Here is a 13863-nt window from a genome sequence, read left to right as displayed (position 1 = left end):
GGGGGGGGGTGGCGCGGTCAGGGAAGGATGTGAAGATATAATAACAGCCATTTTCCGTAACCATAATTCCATTGGGAAAAGGACATTTAAAAACAACACACAATCTAAGAATTGCACATTTTAAATAAACATTGCTTTATAATAAATTCATCGTATTATTCTCATTTTGCAAAACTAAAAAAAAAAGTCATTACGGACAATGCATTTTGTGAATGAATGATGTTGGTCGCCATCCTCAAGAAACGCTGGTGGAGAACAGTGGCAGAGACCATCTAGAGTTGACTCAGAAGTTGAAGATTCCTTTAGTTCTTTGACCAGTTCCTATGCATTACTCTCATTTTCAGGAATACCTCTCTCAACATTTTGTTGACGCGCTTGCAATGAAATCATCACTGCCCAGGAGAGAAATAATTTTATATTTGCCTTAAAAGCTGCACATCGGAGTTTGTGTAGATATCCATGAGAACGTCACATGGAGCAGAGCCCACGAACATGTCAAGCCCTTTGGTAAACACACGCGTTACATGAGTGAACTGTGAATTGCCTTTAAGATTGACAGCGTGTATCACTCATTCACGACATGCATGACCCGTAATGTTTGCTTTGCTTTTGCATTTGACATAGGAGGTCTGAGTTTTGGGAATCAACAGACAAGAATTCAAACCCTCCTTCTGACAGTCACTGGCTGTGTGATCTTGGACAAATTCCTTTCCCTAAGCTGATTTCTTTACCGGCAGGAATGAAAGTAGTGATGATGCCCCCATCTGGATTGTTCTAGGATTTGAATGAAAGGAAGTATGTAAAAATGACTGGTACACTGCTTGGCACATAGCTTTATGGGATATCCACGCATTCCCTTATTCACTGCAAGCACGTTTCTTTAAGGGAAAACCTGGGCGTCTTAAAACCATTCACAGTATCTCCAAATTAACTAATTGCTGTGGTTCCTCCCTCTCCACAGTCAGCCAGCTGTTTTGAGTCACATCCCATATATGTATTTGCCTTAAACCTCCTTGTTAATTTATTCTTTAAAATAGGGCCTTTTCAATTACGGGAATGTTAATTATTATTTATCACTCCTTAATTATTGTAATCGACTACACACTTATTTTGAGTACGCGTGTGTGTTTCAAGCCAACCGTCTGTGAACTTCAGTCTCTGGTAGTCGTCTGTTTTCTACCATCACCATTTCCTTTCCAGCCCTGATGTGTGCTGTGCAGCTGCTTTACTGACAAACATAAACTTCTCTTGATTTTTGAGTGTTCTGCAGAGGTCGGTACAGTATTATAAAATATCTTTAAAACTCTATCACTTGAAAAAAATGTTAGGAATGTGCCTTTCAGATACTCTTTTATCAAATGTTTAACACAGGGTTTGGCACTTTAATGGGCTCTCCTCGGTGTTCTAGTGGATATCTACATAAACTCTGATGGTTTATTTACTACTGTAGCTTTTAATGGAAATGTAAAATAATTTCTCTTCTGGGCAGTACCGATTTCATTGCAAACACATCAACAAAATGTGAAATCCACATAAAAAAGCAAAGTTGGAAGGAAGTATCACTAAAGCGGAGAGAGTCATTGCTACATATTTCAGATGGGCTGGTGTATTTATGGTTCTCCTACACATACTGTAAAATGTAATGTGGCAAGATTGCTATATTGTAATAAAACAATGTGGTGCTTGCTGGAGGAAAAAAAAGGGGGGTGGTGGTGAATTATAGTAGTCATTGTACCTTGTTTCCCGTTATTGAAAATGGAGTATGATTATTGAATGCGTGCAGTGTGCATTTTACACACTTAGTTATAGATCTTGGTTTTTATGTGTGCCTGGAATATCAATATTTGCTTTACTTTTAAGGAACATTAGTTACAAATACAATAAGTGTGTTTCATTTTTCATTGAAGACATACCAGCTTCACTTTTCAAGTCAGAGTGTGCAATATATGTCTCAATGATTATTGATCTAAAAGCCCCGTTGAAAGTAAGCAAGGCTCATTTTGTAATAAGCAAACACGCGTGTTGCTGCTATTCTCTGAAACCCATGAAGCTGGAGTGAATGGCAATAAATAAGAGTTTAATTAAATTGCTCCTTGGCAGATAGCAGGGCTGTCTTTCAGCTGTGGTTTAGAACCTGTGGAGTCTCTTTTTCCTCTTGATGTATGTGTGGCATTCTCATTAATACTAATGGGAACCGTATGCAGTAAGGGGGCAGCTGACCCCATGTTCCATCGTGTCTGCAAAATACCACGTGGAATTTCCTCCCTTGGGCTACTCAGAAAAAAAAAAAAAAAAGAAAGAAAGAAAGAAGGAAATCTCCATGTTTAAGAAAGTCTCAAGGCATAAACTCTAGGCATTACTTTCCGTAGCATCCAGGTGCCAAAATAACCATAATATCTTAGAAATCCTCAAAAAATGTCCATTTGTGTTTCGCATAGGACTTAGTTTCAAATTGTAATTATAACCGAAAGATTAAAATAGAGCCTCCCGTTGGAATTTGACTCTGATTAGCTATATGCATATATGTGATTATGGTGCTTGGTAAACCATGGAAACCATGCTCCTAGGCTAGAAATGAATGAAAATGATTAATTAGATTCTGTAAGGTGTTGCGTTTATAGCAGGGCACATGTAGCCTTCAGCTCATTTGGGTTCAAAGCCATCTGAAAGATAGGAGTGCTTGAAAATGATTAAAGCAGAGCTAGCAAGGTACAATTTCCACTTGCTGTGCTGCTATTACTTTCCCTAGAGCACCGACTACGAATATGTATCATCCAGACATCCTCAGTGTGCTAGCAAGAGATATTTCATTATTGCTTTGTACGAGTTCAAACACTTTCAGGATAATACTATCAGGCAAACCTACGTATACATGTAGAGCCCAGATCTGTATATGACATTGCCTGCCTGGTTTGTAATTTCTGGTGTGTTTGCCCAGACATCTGACCTGTTGGTACTAGAGATATAACTCACTTAGTAAGATTCTACAGACTGGTGCTTAGCATGTTGGCGAACACTCAGTGCTCATAACCTAGTGTGTGCTAACTCTAAGTTTCCATGGAAACTGATGCCCCACTCTCACTTACCCTCCGACACCCATCCACTAGGAAATGGTTAGAAAGACAATAACTGTGTTCATATTTCTAAATTAAGTGCAGCTGTGAACAAATTTTTTTGGGTATTTTTAAACCCAAAATAAAAAGAAGTGAAAAAAAAGCTCTCCATAAGTTCTATCATGTTAGCCTCTTCCTCCCTAATTCGTCTTACCAGCTTTATACACACCCTCTAGAGTAAAACCCAATGACCTTTAAGGTAGAGTTACGGGTACCGAACAATAACGTTCAGACATAATCACCTGTCTTAATTAATCTAGTAATTTCTGCCCTAATTTGTTTGATTCATCACCTTGCAGTGACAGAGGAGCAAAGGGTTTGCAGATTCTTAACATACCTGGGACATCTTTATTGTATTAATTCGTCAGCATGCCCCTCCTAGCATTCATGCAGTCTTTTGCCCTGGTGAATAATTTATAGTACGTGGGTCGTCTTCTGCCTGAGAAGGCAGCCATCTTTACTTAGCAAAATCCAGCCCTTTTGTTTCTGTGGAAAATAACCCAAGATTTTAAAATCATCATCATTGAAGGAAGTTGCAAATGCCATTCTCCAGTTGATAATACTTTATAAAAATAATATACTCTCCTTTTGTATTTACTGTCACTCTCCCTCTTTTTTTTTTTTTTTTGGAAGAAAGGTGTGCATTTGGTCTTTATGTGACAGGTAATACCATATTTCATAGACATTAAGGTGACATCAGCTGTAACAAGAACCATTACTTTATATACCACTGAAAAAAGGGCACTTTTTAATTTTAAGATGTTATCAACTATAAAACCTGTCCTGATTTCAAGGTGTCAAAATGAAAAGTGTACATGTACGTTGTAGAATCAGAGAAATGTGTACTGTGTCTGCTCTCTGACTTTTCTCTTTCTGTTTTCTTAGTACAGAAGCTTAGAAACTTTGCAGCTCCACAAGCAGTTGTCTTGAAAACCAGAAAACAAAACTCTGTCCATAGTGTTCTTGGAAATGGATTAGATATTAAAATACTAGGTACTACATAACCCTAGAGCAGTAGGTTTTATAGGTTCAAAAATAAGTTAGGTTTATGAAGGGAATAAAGAACAAGATTGTTATCATAAGCACTGTGAGAGCTGGCTTAACGTTCTATCACAGTATGAGCCTTATTCTTGGTGATAGAATAATTAGAAATTTCCAACAGGGTTGCCCCTTCCAGAGATTATCTGTATATCTCCTAGCACTGGGGATTGTCAAATCTGGATAGAATTATAATAATTATTCAGAGTTTTCCAACCTCCACTCTACAGATGGGGTAATCAATCTCAGATGCAAACACAGTCAGGTTCCTGTCTGGTGCTCTATCCTCCATGTGGGGATTCTTAGGGGTCTCTTTGGTACAGAGATAGGGAGCAGACCTGTGGTAGAGTTTCCATCCAGAGCTTCTAACCTGTGCCTTTTGTGTTTGCCATTTTTCTCCCAAACTCCCAGCACCCTTTCAATAGCGAACCATTTTTTTTTCTACTAAATAATGGCAGCAGTGTTTTCTGTTGTTTTAAATCAAAGAGTAGAAAGCTACTTGAACACGAGCACTTTCCTACATTTTGAGTTGTTCATTCTTCCCATAATTAGAAAAGGGAATGCTTTAGTTTCACAAAAGTGAATACAAATTCTAGCACACAGCTTTGACCTCTGTGCACTAGTGGATTGTCCATTTATCACAGTCTTCAGCTAGTTCCCCTCTGAGTTGTAAAAGTGTTGAGATCATTATAGAAGGTAATCATACGATGCCTGGACTGAGTTGTGTTGTCTTTTGGGGTAATCATAAGCTTTTTTCTTTTCCTTTTCATTTCCTTTTTAAAATTGAATGATTTATTTAGAATTTTTTCTTACCGGGTAACCTTGGTGGGGGCGCCTGGATGATTCAGTCAGTTAAGCGTCCGACTTCAGCTCAGGTCATGATCTCACAGTTCATGAGTTCGAGGTCCACATTGGGCTCTGTGCCGACAGCTCTAAGCCTGGAACCTGCTTCAGATTCTGTGTCTCCCTCTCTCTCTGCCCCTCCCCTGCTTGCACTATGTCTCTCCTGTCTCTCAAAAATGAATAAATGTAAAAAAAATTAAAAAATAAATAAAAAACATGTAATGGATATTTATATGTGGAAAGGCTTTAATTTGGTCTGTTATTTTCTGGGCTAAAATTGATTAATCCAGTGAAATAAGTTTAATAAACTGCTTCCCTGACAATAGATGGACTCTGAACTTTTTATACTGGACTTGCCCTACTTCACACAGGAAATGCTTTTTTATGAAAATGGATTTGGTGGTAAAGTTTTTATTTCAGCAACTTGGACCATATACAGACACTCTTATGTTTATTGATTTGCAGATTTTATTTTTCCCTTACTTGCAGTTGCTTTGTTAATTTTTTTTAATGTTTGATTATTTTTGAGAGAGACACAGAGTGTGAGCAAGGAAGGGGAAGAGAGAGGAAGACATAGAATTCGAAGCAGGCTCTAGGCTCCAAGTTGTCAGCACAGAGTCCGATGCTGCTCGAACCCACAAACCGTGAGCTCATGACCTGAGCCAAAGTCAGATGCTTAACTGACTGAGCCACCCAGGTGCCCCATACTTTCAGTTGCTTTGTATGTCAGTATATGATCGGGGATTAGTAGTCACTCATACACATTCTGAGTGGCCCTAATCTAAGAAAATAAGACTTACTTCATAGATAGTGTTCCTTTGACACTGACCTGAGTTGTCCAAACTGGTTATACCTGGAGCAGAGGATAAGGCAAAGCTAAGTCATGTTAGCACACAAGAAACAGTGATGTCTTTTTTCTGTTTCTGTATTGTCCAGCCAGGAATATTATGGCAGTTAAGCGTGTTTGATAGTGGTCTGGCTCTCTCTCTCGAGGGGCCACACTGCAAATTCTTGTCTTACGTAATTTCCTGGGATTCTTGCTAGAATTTTAGGACTGCACCATCTAATCCAATTTCTCGCTCTCCCCTGCTAGTTCCTAGAGAATAAAAAAAGGTGGTTAGTTAAATCTCCCCCATCTAATTCAGTTAACTGGTTTAAAGTACTACCAGAGCTATTAGGATTAATTCAGAGCCAGAATGGGTGGCGGTGGGGGTGGGGCAGGGGATGGAAATCTGCCAGAAGTTTGCAAACTTCCTCCCTAATATAAGGTAGGCTTAAATTATGGAAAGAGCCTAAATGTCCATCAACTGATAAATGGATAAAGAAATTGTGGTTTATATACACAATGGAGTACTACATGGCAACGAGGAAGAACGAAATATGGCCCTTTGTAGCAACGTGGATGGAAGTGGAGAGTGTGATGCTAAGTGAAATAAGCCATACAGAGAAAGACAGATACCATATGGTTTCACTCTTATGTGGATCCTGAGAAACTTAACAGAAACCCATGGGGGAGGGGAAGGAAAAAATAAAAAAAACAGGTTAGAGTGGGAGAGAGCCAAAGCATAAGAGACTCTTAAAAACTGAGAACAAACTGAGAGTTGATGGGGGGTGGGAGGGAGGGGAGGGTGGGTGATGGGTATTGAAGAGGGCACCTTTTGGGATGAGCACTGGGTGTTGTATGGAAACCAATTTGACAATAAATTTCGTATATTGAAAAAAAAAATAAAGAGATTTCATTAAGAGAAAAAAAAATGAAAAAAAAATGAAAAAAAAAAATAAGGTAGGCTTCACCCAAGGGCGTAATTGTGGGTCTCAGGGATTTAAGACAGTGTGCTGGTGTCTGTGTGCACAGCGATCATTTGTGAAGGAAAGCAGTTCATCTGGATGAGAGTCTGTGACCTCTGCTTTGTGGAAACCTGGAATGATTTGAGCTGGAAGGAGTCTTCGAGATCATTTCACCATACCGCCTCATCTTATGGAAGGTGAAATGAGGTCCAGAGAGGTCTGACAATTTATGCAAAGTCAGCTCTGCTGGGTGGCTGCACCTGTCCACTCTTGGTGTTGACCCAGTTCCCTCCGATTAGCAAGTGGCAAGCCTCTTGTGTCTTGGTCCCTCCAACACATGCATGGAGTAGGAGAATTACAGTTTCTTGAAGCACAAAAGTGCCCAAGGTGTTCACTTCCACAGCAGTAACCTGTGTCTGAACAAAGTAGGTGAAGAAAGAACTTCCTCTCATTCTTCCTCTCATTCTCTCAATGTATTTTGCCTTCCAGTGCCTTGGTTCCATGCTTGAAATATGAGGATATTGACCGTGGTGACCCTTAGGGTCGACCTTCTGTGATTATGTATATGGATTATTTACAGTGGTCCTAGAGTTTTGGGATCCGTGTTCCATCAGCCTTGCCCTTTCTCTAGGATGTGTTTTAACATGACTAACATTTCATGTTTATTATGATATTATATTAGCCAAACAATAATTCCTATGCATCATTTATCCAATACTTTAAGGAAAAGATGAATTCTAACGGGGGTCCATACAGGCACATGCACTCTGCATGTGCCTATGTGCCTGGCCTCACTCACACCCTGTCAGGCTCAGCCCTGCCGCACTTTCCAGATGTAGGCACAGAAATCGGCTGCGTTCCCACAGAGCAGCCAGAACCAAAGTGTTTACTCTGATATGTGCATGTGTGAGATGGGGCCAGTGGCAAATCTGTAACCCTGCTGCCCCTAGATCTGCCCCTGGAGAATGGAGTTTTCCATTTCTCCTGTCCGGGGTGAAATTCAGTCCTTTGTCCACTCATGCTTCCTTGTCAAGATGTGAGTGAGGAAATCCTGCATTATTTGGAGAATGGATCTCTTTCCCGTGGCGTTGATTCCCTCCGTGGCCTGGAACTGAAAACCGAGCTCCTTTTACTGGGCCTGTTATACAGGATGACACAGACATGTCTTCCTTGTGAACACAGTGACCACCACGATTAGAAAGTTGAGGAAGGGGGCCTGGGATCCCTGAAGGCTGAGGGTCATTTGACCTCAAATCCATGTAATTGTCCTCTGGTACGGGTCCCCTCTAATCCAAGGGGATGAGAGAACTTTCTACCAGCTGGGGCCTCGTCCCTGTGCTGCTGTGGCTGCTGCATTCACAGGTAAGAGGGGAAACGGAGTTCTCTGAAGGTCCCATTCCTGAGGTCAGGGCTGGCCCCTCTTTTCACTGTCTTGTCCACTGCAGGACAGGGCACGTGGTCCATGCAACGTCACACGTCGCAGGGCCAGTCTGCTCCTCCCAGTGGTTAGGTTCATTCCCTCCCTCGCCACCAGGGGGGTGTGGTCCAGCCAGTTCCAATAGTCCTCTGTCTCTCAGCTGCTGACATGGTGTCTTTAGGGCCCCTTTCCTAGTCCCAAACTACCCCTTGACAGCCCACATCACCACAGACTGCCTGCTGATAGGTTTCCACCTCCTCTGTTTGGACCCTGCTTTTAAGCCACTCCATCCTTCCAGAAGGTAAGTTGGTTCTCCAGTACAACTTGCAGATCCGCAAGTCTTGGTAATTCTCACCAAGTCAGTGGGCCTGGGGTCTGTTCTGAAAGGCTGTCTGCCTTCCTCGGACAGCGGAGCCTGCAGCCACGCTGCCCCAGATAGTTCCTGCTCTTGAGGTCCTGTGCTCCCCTGGGGATAAGATTTAGCATGTGACATGTTGGGATCACAGCTCCACCGTGTTTAGGTAAATCGGCAGTCTCTGACCTTCTTGTTAACTTGCCACCAGATTCAAAACCTAACTGCTTCCTTGCAGGTGGGCCTCTGTGTCCCGCCTGTTCCTGATTTATAAACACTTTTTCTAAACCACAGTGGATAATTTTAGGGGTATGTATACCTTCTAGTCCCATATTGAGCAATTTCTTTTAACCTCTCTTTGTTCTGTGGAATAAAGAAATAATCATTCTCTGTTTGGATCCCAGGTGCAGCCTCTAAAATATCTGGTCAGAATGACTAGAGCTGCAGTTTCTTTTTCTGCTTTTTTTAAATTTTTTTATTTTTTTTTAATGTTTCTTCTTGAGAGAGAGAGAAAGAGAGCGAGCGCACACACGAATGGGGGAGGGGAAGAGAGCGAGGGAGACACAGAATCCAAAGCAGGCTCAAGGCTCTGAGCTGTCAGCACAGAGCCTGACGTGGGGCTTCAACCCACGAACCGTGAGATTATGACCCGAGCCAAAGTCGGACACTTAATCGACTGAGCCACACGGGCACCCCCAGATACGCAATTTCTGTAGTCCAACACAAACATCCAGTCATGCGGAGACCCACATCAGTGGGATTCAGGCACAGTGTGGCATCACAGAGCCTGGGTTAGGCATGAGGCAGAAAGTCACTTACCTGCAGGCCAGAGTCCATGGAGCCACGAATGGTCATGCGGAAGGTAGAAGAATCTTGGCAAGAAACCAGATCAGAGCCCAGAAATGGTCCAAACCAGTCACCCGTGAGAGTTTACAAAGAAGAACACAGTTGGGTTTTTTTGTTTTGTTTTGTTTTGTTTTGTTTTAGTAAAACCAAAGAAACAACTGGCCTTTGAATTTTAACTGGACTACTCATTAACCTATACTATCTTAAGGTTTCTGAATCTCGGTCCAGATAATAATACCCACATCCCTTGGTTGTTGGTAAAGCATAAAGGCAAAATTGTTTGAAAAGTGGTTTATAAACTCATTGCGCCTTTCCCCAGAATCACGTAGAATTTCCATTCAGTCAAGGCAAGCTATCATGGTGCTCTTCCCTAAGAACCAAGAAGCTAACACATTTTTGCTTCTGTGTTAAACCGTAAACGAAACAAGGCAGCGCGCAGAGGAGTAACAAAGGTTACAGAAATGAAATGCTGGAGCAAACACATCCCCACTAATGGGAGCGCTCAAATGAGACAGATTTGCATCACCATGTCCTCTGGCCCTGACTAGATAGCTCCTGTTAGAGCTGTGTGAATTCATTTCCTGGGCCCAGGGTGACCTAAATGGATCTGTTTGATAGAATTAAGAGCATTAGAAGAAGTATACTGAGTTCCAGGGTACAGAGAGACAAGTTATTTAGTTCTGAAAGGTTACAAACACTGATGCAGGGGAAGAAAAATAGATGATGTGATGGTGCATATTGATTTTAAAGGGCTGGCTGGGCATTTGTAACACAAATAAAAGGAACAGTTCTTATGGTGGGTTTGGTTTTGTTTTTTGTTTTTTTTCCTCTCTGATTTTTCTTATTTTTTTTAAAGTTTTATTTTTTTTTTTATTTTATTTTATTTTTTTGAGACAGAGAGAGGCAGAGCATGAAAAGGGGAGGGGCAGAGAGAGAGGGAGACACAGAATCCGAAACAGGCTCCAGGCTCTGAGCTGTCAGCACAGAGCCCGACGCGGGGCTCAAACTCCCAGACTGTGAGATCATGACCTGGGCCGAAGTCGGACGCTTAACCAACCAAGCCACCCAGGCGCCCCATTCCTCTCTGATTTTTCTACAAAGTTACCCAGGACAGATACAGAGTTCTTAGAAGGGTCTGTTAGGGTTTTATTCCTCTCCTTATCCCTACCCCCACCCCCCGTCCCCGCTACCCTTTAGCACCATCATCCCCATCCTGTTGTGAGGAGAATGTACCCTGCATTTTTCCCTCCTGACTCCCATCCCTGCCCCAGCTCAGAGGTCTCATATTAAGTATTTGCATCCAAGCGTTTCCTTTGGGTTACGGTGATAAACCTGTAGAGTGATTCCTTGGATTGCTGTCACACAGCACGTCTGTACACAACAAAATCTTGACTTTGAAAGGCATGTACAGTTGATCTTAACCCCTTGAGTGTCTGTCTTCTGCTTTTCCTGTCATTCATCCAAGGTCTACTCACCTACCCGGGAAACTGGTTCTGGCTCTGAGGCAGTTCAGCTCTTAATAAGAAGTTGAACAGAAGTTATAATAACTCATTGCCTTGCCTGCTTGGAAAACATGATAATGCTCCTTAGTTGTAAGAAATCATTTTAACAACACTGACTGGTGGCAGTTCATTGATGAAGGCTATGTGAAACCTGCTATAAATAGCACATGATGCATGTAGTAAAGGGTTCTTCTGTGTGGCATTTATTTATTTGTAATTTATGCCCTGCCTACTTTCACAAAAGGATTTGAGCTGGCTGACAATAAAAGACACATATACAATAAGATTGTTATGTATGTAGAAATGGAAGATCAAAAATCATATGGAATGGAGAAAGGAAAAGAGTTATGTTTGTAGTGTTTTCCTCCTCATCAAGGCAGTAGAAGATTATGGTCTCAGCCTGGCCTCTCGCAGACTCACTGAGGTGCACTGAAGAGGAGACGTGTAATTCACACCCTCACAGAAATAAAACAAGTAAAATTACTATGGTGGATGTAGGGGAGGAAGCTATATTTAGAAACAAAGTAGAAATCTTGGAAGATCTTATTTTGGGCTGAGAGGAGGTATAGCGGTGAAGGCAAAACTACATAGTGATTATATTTTTCCTAATCATTTAGAGTTCTGATTACCTCCTGCCCAGTTCTATATTGCACTTGCCCGGCATTATGCAGGAGCTATTGATTTGTTCTGTACTCATTTGTGTAAATCAATTTCATGGAGGGGGGGATAAAGCAAACAGAGTCTAACAATAGGTTTGATACCTACAAGGAATCATTTTTAGTAACTGAGCATCCGTCACAAAGGAGATGGTGAATGACCTAGAATTAAATAAGTAAAGGATACATTCTTTGGATTTAGATCAGGCAGTGTTGACATTTGGGGCCCCTATCACAGGAGCTGGCCTGTGAATTGTAGGAAGTTTACTGACATCCCTGGACTTCACCCATTTGATGCCCATAGAATCCCTAACCTGCCTCACTTGTGTCAATCAGAAATGGCTCCAGACATTGCCCAATGCCCTGGCTGAGTGGTGGGCAAAATTGCCCCCAGTGTAACCATTGGTTTAGGTAAAGACCTGTGCACAGACTGCTTCATGGGACAGGTGACACTAAAGAATCTTCTCCTGGATCTCTCATCCCCAATGAGGGAGTTCATCTGCCAAGGAAATGCCTACTGGTGTGGAAATTCCCACTGGGTCCTCTAGAAGCATATCCTTCCCTCCTGTCCTCATGAGGTCTTTGTGTATCTTGCCTATGCGAAAATTTTGGAAACTGCATTCCTGCATGCTTAGCAGATACATGTAACTCCAGTACCATGCAAAATAACCATTGCTATGTTTACTGACAGTCAGTAAATCATAAGTCAGTGTCACAGGTACGTTCCCACGTGGGAACAGTTCTTCATTTCTGCCTGAGGTCTGTCCTTGCACTCATTCTGACTTCCAATGGAGAAAATGCTAATAAATCCTCCTCTAATTCAACCGAGAAGAACTGTTGGAAACCTAGAAAGTTGAATTTCAGTATGATCATATGCCCAAGCACGTAGTGCAATTAATTGCTGTTAGTTTTCCAAGTGGAGAGCCAATCGCCAATTTCCTAAAGTGGTTCCCAATTTAGGAGTACACATTGTTTATATGTTAAGTCCATAGACAGATTTGTGCTCCGAAGAGCTTTACCTCTTTTGTCTTTTTTTTTTTTTTAATCACCCCACCTTTTCTTGGTGACTGAGTCACAAGTATACTTTAGCTCAGCTCAGGTTCAGTGGTTACACCAATAGAAAATACTGTCTTATTTGGATGTCATGTGGAGGCCAAGCTTCCCAGGTGCATAGAATAAATTAATCTCTGTCTAGTTCTCTTCTTTCCATCTAAAGTCTTCAAGGCACTGTGGAGTATCTTGACAATTACCTTTACAATCCCTCTATAAAATGGAGACGGAGCTGGGGGTGATGAACCCGTTTCAGGGTCGGATGGGATTAGAATTCACATTTTCATAGGCCTCTCTAAATGGGCTAGGTTAGTCTGGGGCTGGACAGTATCCGTATATTACATCCTGATGGTGAAATAAACACTTGGTGGTAATATCTGAACACAGTTCAGCCTACTCGGTTGGCATGGGTGTCTCTTGGAGTTGATTGGGATTGTTCACGGATTAAAATCAAAGGGGTAAAAACATGGTGTGCTCTGTTTCCTAAGAGAGGGTTTCTTCATCCCTGCCTGGTAATGAGGATGCTTGCAAGAGACGCTCGCCCTCTGATATTATTCAAGAGCCGCGTTTTGAACTGTGGGTCTTGCTGACCCTGCTCTTTAGTCCCCATGCACCAGCCAACGAGTGTGCAACATGATAGATGATGTCCTTTTATTATGTTTCTAATTTGGGTCCGGCTGTCACTACTGGCCCTCACTGTCCAGTGTCTTGTCTCCAAGACAAGGTTTCTGGGTCTTAAGAAGGATGGAAAGGAAAAAAATGAATATGTCTATGGCACATCCTCGCATGGCACCTTTTCTTCACGCTTTTATCCTGAGAACTGTGTGTATACCAATTAAAGATATTTCACACTTTCTCATCTGTAAGGAAAGGCAGTTATTCGCTGTTTAACCCAAAACAGTGAAAAAAGGTATTTCATCTGTATTTCCTGCACATATTTTTGTTATGAGAATAAACACTTGTGTCGTATTGATTAAACCATAAGGCATAGGAGCTTAGATGCTTTGCTTTGAGAAGGGTGATAACGAGAGCCAACAAAAATAGGTACAGTGTATACGTGTGAAGACTGGGTTGGGTTCAGAAAGAATTTCCCTGAATAAGAGTTTAGTGCCTGAAACTAGTGTCTGGCACATAATAGATGTAGTTTGAATCAGTGAATGATTTTTTTTTCTAATTAACATTTGTTAAGTCTCCTATAGGTCAGATTCAGGAAAGGTGCTTTAGATATCATGATAAGTATACCTTTTTCTCTTTGAAT

General features: G+C 41.6%; 1 protein-coding gene across 11 annotated transcripts in view; it reads left to right on the top strand.

The window, feature by feature from the left end:
• The window catches only part of UNC5D (unc-5 netrin receptor D), a 574077-nt gene that overhangs the window by 379243 nt on the left and 180971 nt on the right, over positions 1-13863 (top strand). The window lies entirely within an intron of this gene.

The sequence above is a fragment of the Neofelis nebulosa genome, chromosome 3 (genome assembly GCF_028018385.1).
Source record: "Neofelis nebulosa isolate mNeoNeb1 chromosome 3, mNeoNeb1.pri, whole genome shotgun sequence".
NCBI classification, from domain to species: Eukaryota; Metazoa; Chordata; class Mammalia; order Carnivora; family Felidae; genus Neofelis; species Neofelis nebulosa.
Note: the sequence above shows the minus strand (reverse complement) of the source record. Positions and strands in the feature narration are given on the sequence as shown.